General features: G+C 29.2%; 1 pseudogene; it reads right to left on the bottom strand.

Moving 5' to 3' along the window:
* Positions 1-1,042: 1,042 nt before the first annotated feature.
* LOC150030073 (sugar transport protein 13 pseudogene) lies at positions 1,043-1,563 on the bottom strand (annotated as a pseudogene).
* Between the last annotated feature and the right edge of the window lie 3,085 nt (positions 1,564-4,648).

The following is a 4,648-nucleotide window of genomic DNA, read 5'->3' as shown; positions in this document are numbered from 1 at the left end:
AGTTGAATGATGAATTTCAATAACAATTCTAAGTACAAGATTGGTAATCTAGACCTTAAACAAGGGAGAGAACAATAGAATGTCTCCTTGACGCCCTTATTTCTTACTCCTATATGTAATCTCACATATCAAGGCTATTTGCATTGTGAGGGAAAACCAACTAAGATTTGTTCATTTTTGAACAAAATCAACTTAAGTTAAAATGTCACATACAACTTTGGGGTTGATTAGCATAAGTTGGTGTAAACAACTTAACTTCAATAGTAAACACTATTAAAGTTTGCACATTTATTGAGTTACTTTACCTCTCTATCTTTTCTAATTTTCATATTTTTCAAGAAACTTCATCTTACAATTCTACACTCCAAACACAAACTTATTAACTCCAATATATTAACTTTAGACTTATTAACTTCACTTGTTTGAAGATGAGTTTTAGAAGAACAAATTTGTTTGGATAATATCCTATTTTGATTTGTAAGAACTATAAATGGCTTGACTATACAAATTACAAATACTTGAAATTTCCTAAACTTATATAACATTCATAATAGTGCTCGTCATTTATGGACGTAGGTTCGCATTCTACAACGTTCATAACAATGCTCGTCACCGTTTAAAACAATGAAAACAATATTCAGATTTTTCCCCATTATCATTAAATAAACAAGTACTTATCTATTTTTATTTTTATTTTCAATATGAATAACAAAACATACTCTCAAACTAGTCTATATAAATGTTTGGAACATCGGATCCTCCAAATACCTTCATGCTGGTTTTGCGCTTTTGCACAAAAGACCTCGTATGAATGGAGGATGATTATACTCAATTATATCCCCATTATCATTTGCTATCCAGTCATGGAATTTGGTCTCATTATCAACCAAGATATATACACAACTTAAAATTGCCGGAGATCATATGACACGGAGAGTATATAATGTCATTGCAATTATGCAGAAACTCAAGCAAAATAGTATTTATGGTAAAATTCAAATCTCTAGAGAAGAATTCAACAACGGTTATGTATGATACTAACCTGCAGGGCAATAGCAATGATGAGCTGGGGGCGGTTCCTTCGCTTGAGGAGGTTTCTAAAAGGGTGCTTTATCTCTCGAGCCACACGGCTGGCCTCTACCAACTCCAAGAACTCTGGTTCCACATTATCAGTCCCACGTATCTTTCTAAGCACCGCTTTGCCTTCCTCCAGACGGCCGCGCTCTATGAGGCTGTTGGGAGTGTCCACTACCATCAGAGCCCCTAGAGTTAGGAGGCCGGCGGGAATTCCGGCCAAACCCAGCGACAGCCTCCAACCCCACCCGCCCTGTATTCTGTGTGCATACAGGAAAAATGGGTTGTTTTTTTGATAATCAAAACTCAAATGTTGAAATGAAAGGTTGTGCTATGCTTCTTCTGTAGTTGAGAGAGAACTTACTTGGCAGTGCCATAGTTGACCAGATTTGCAAAGAGAATGCCTATAGTGACGTTAAGCTGGAATAGTATGTTTAATCCTCCACGGATTCTGGTTGGGGCTATCTCCGATAGAAACAGTGGTACTGCCTGTTTCAACCATTGATTTCCACAATAATTAGTCTGAAAGATCGAGATAATTGAAACTAATAGGCATGCATCTACAAAATTTAACGAAAAGCTAAATAAATCTTCCCTTTTAATCTAAGTTTATTGTTTCTACAGTAAAGTTTCATCTTTTTAGTTTTCTTTTATCCAGTTTAATTAAAGAATATTAAACAAATTTTTTTTTTCTTGGAAGGTTTGATCATACAAATTCAAAATTTTTATAGATATTCATTTGCATTTAGGCTATAACCATCTTTGTGCATCTCGTCTAATTGTCCAATCATATTTTATCATATGACATTTTTTTTTTATTTAGATTGGGATGCAATCTTTGTGCATCACTAGGATACTTTTTTTTAAGGACAAACATATTAAAACATGAGAGAACTAAAAATAGATAAGACTCTCAAATAAAGTAGAGGACACCTTGTCTAAATAACTGTCAACTTTTTTCTTTTTGTATGTTTAGATTGGGATACAATCTTTGTGCATCCGAGTGTTTTTTTTAAGGATAAACATTTTAAAACACGAGAAAACTAAAAACAGATAAGGTCCTCAGATAAAGTATAAGACACCTTGCTAGATAACTCCAACCTTTTTTATGTGTGTGTTCAGATTAGGATGCAGTCTTTGTGCATCTTGAGTATTTTTTTAAGGATAAACATATTAAAACACAAGAAAACTAAAAATATTTAAGGTCTTAAGATAAAGGAGAGGACACCTCATATAGATAACTTCCAACCCAAAAAAGCTCTTTTGACCCCTCATTCGAAAACAGACACTACAAAAAATGTGGCAAGGAAGCCATCTCTAGTATTAGTCTTCCAAGGTTGGAAGTGCATATATTCACTTTTTTATACCTTGGACTAAAAATATATTTTAAAAGAATTAATTTGAAAATTATTAAAATAAAAATTTGATTGAAAAATATTTAGGTCCATTATGAGATGTATCTATCTTTATGTATTCTATTAAACTGTCTAATTATAATTCGAAACGTGAATTTTTTTTTTTTTTAAGTTTTTTATATCAGACGAAAATTAGATACATAAAGATAATTGAATTCTAAGATGTACTCCTGAAAAGTTTTGATATAAATATGAGAGCATGTGTATGTATTTATGTTGTTGGAGATACTGTAGATCGTCGGGTGGAGGGAAGTCTAGAGAGCTAATGAAAGGACAGCAACATCATGGCATTCAAGAGAGTGAAATTAATAATAATACTTTATAAAAAAAAAACTATTTTGTATTAAGGATAGGTGTTCTTTTTTAAATAATAATAATAATAAATAAAGTATTTAGGAAAGGTGTGGAAAGAAATCAAATGGGTGACGTACCCGGCTTCATGTGAAAAATTAATAGCAAAGAGAAAAAAAAAGAGACTTTATTTTACAATTCACAAGCTTCCAATGGGTCACCATTTGAATTTTGAAAAGTTCAATTATATTTCTGTTTTTTTCCCCCTTAATACCTTAGCTCTTTGATTCTAATTGGTCTTACTATATATTGATAAATATACAGAAAAGATTATTTTAAAAAAAGAAAAGGAAAAAAATAGTAAAGAAATTGTTGGTCACAACAGCACTATATTATTGTCTACATCAGTGTCACATTCTTTTCAAATAAATTATAATAAGTACCATCCATTATTAACAAGGACAAGGAATAATATAGATAAAATTTAACCTCTCTAGAACGAACCATGAATTGGGAAGAAATATGTAGACTTTAAAATATGATGAAGAGCTCTAATTCTTGTTTTTCATTTTTCAGTTTTATAAATAACTATAAAATGATGGTAAGTTACAAGAAATTATCAACAAGATAAATTATTAAAATTTGATTTATATGACATAATCACGCATGCCTCTCAACCAAAAAGGTGGAGATTTGGATATACACCCTACATGTTAGCTAATAATAATAATTAAAAAAAAAAAAAAACCATCATATGCACATACAGTTATCTTCATATATCACCTTTTAGGATATATACATTATAATTTTTTTATTTTAAAAATAATTTTGGTTCTTAAACTTTCATGAAAATAATAATTTAATTATATTTTTAAATTTTTAATAATTTAGCCTCTAAAATTTAATAAGTAACAATTTAGCCCATATACTTTACATTTTGTAAAGATTTAATCCATATTGTAAAAACATTAGTATGATTTAAAGAAAGTTCTTACAAGTGTAAATTGATAAAATTGATTATCGGGAATCCGTTACATAATAAAAATTGCACTTAATTTTAATAAAATTTTTACAATAGAGACTAAATTATTACAAATTGAAAAGTGTAGAGACTAAATCCTTACTTCTTAAAGTTCAAAGATTAGTTACAAATTTAAAAGTATAAGGATTAGATCGTTAATGACTAAAATTTAAGAACTAAAGTGTTACTTTCATGAAAATTCAGGGATAAAAACACCTTTTAACTTAAATGGTCTTAGGGGCATTCCTTTAGCAAACATATAGGCAATATTTTTCTTTAAGGATTAAAACTAATAATAAAGTAGAAATAAAATTCAAATAAAATTTTGCTTGACTGTTGAAACATGAGCAAAATATTTTAGGTTTCCATACGATATCTCATCTTGTTTTGACCCCGTTTGCTTATTTATTTATTTTGTTGACAACAAGTAAGTTTCTATGTTTGCAAGAATGTATAAATATTTACCTCTTTTTTCTGGTATGAATGTATTTTTTAAAGTCATTGGATAACTATTTAACTTTTAATTTTTAGTTTTTATCAAATGATTATCAAACATATCTAAATTATCAGAAATAATAATTGAAAATTATTAAAATTTTACTTAGATACAAGGTTAACTTTAAAAATATGTTTTAACCCAAATCTTTCTTATAAAATAAAACAAGTTAAGTATTACACTGTTTTTCCGATGAAATTTTCATGTCCAAAATAGATTTTTAACTTGGTGTTCTAATAAGCATTTTTTTTTCTTTTGGAACAACTACTATAGATGGAAGGAAACCTTAGATTTTTAGAGACGAACATTATACTAATGTTGCTGAGTCAAACTAATTTTGGCAATAAATAC

Source organism: Benincasa hispida, unplaced genomic scaffold (assembly GCF_027475165.1).
Source record: "Benincasa hispida cultivar pf3 unplaced genomic scaffold, pf3_genome.v1.1 HicScf615, whole genome shotgun sequence".
NCBI classification, from domain to species: Eukaryota; Viridiplantae; Streptophyta; class Magnoliopsida; order Cucurbitales; family Cucurbitaceae; genus Benincasa; species Benincasa hispida.
Note: the sequence above shows the minus strand (reverse complement) of the source record. Positions and strands in the feature narration are given on the sequence as shown.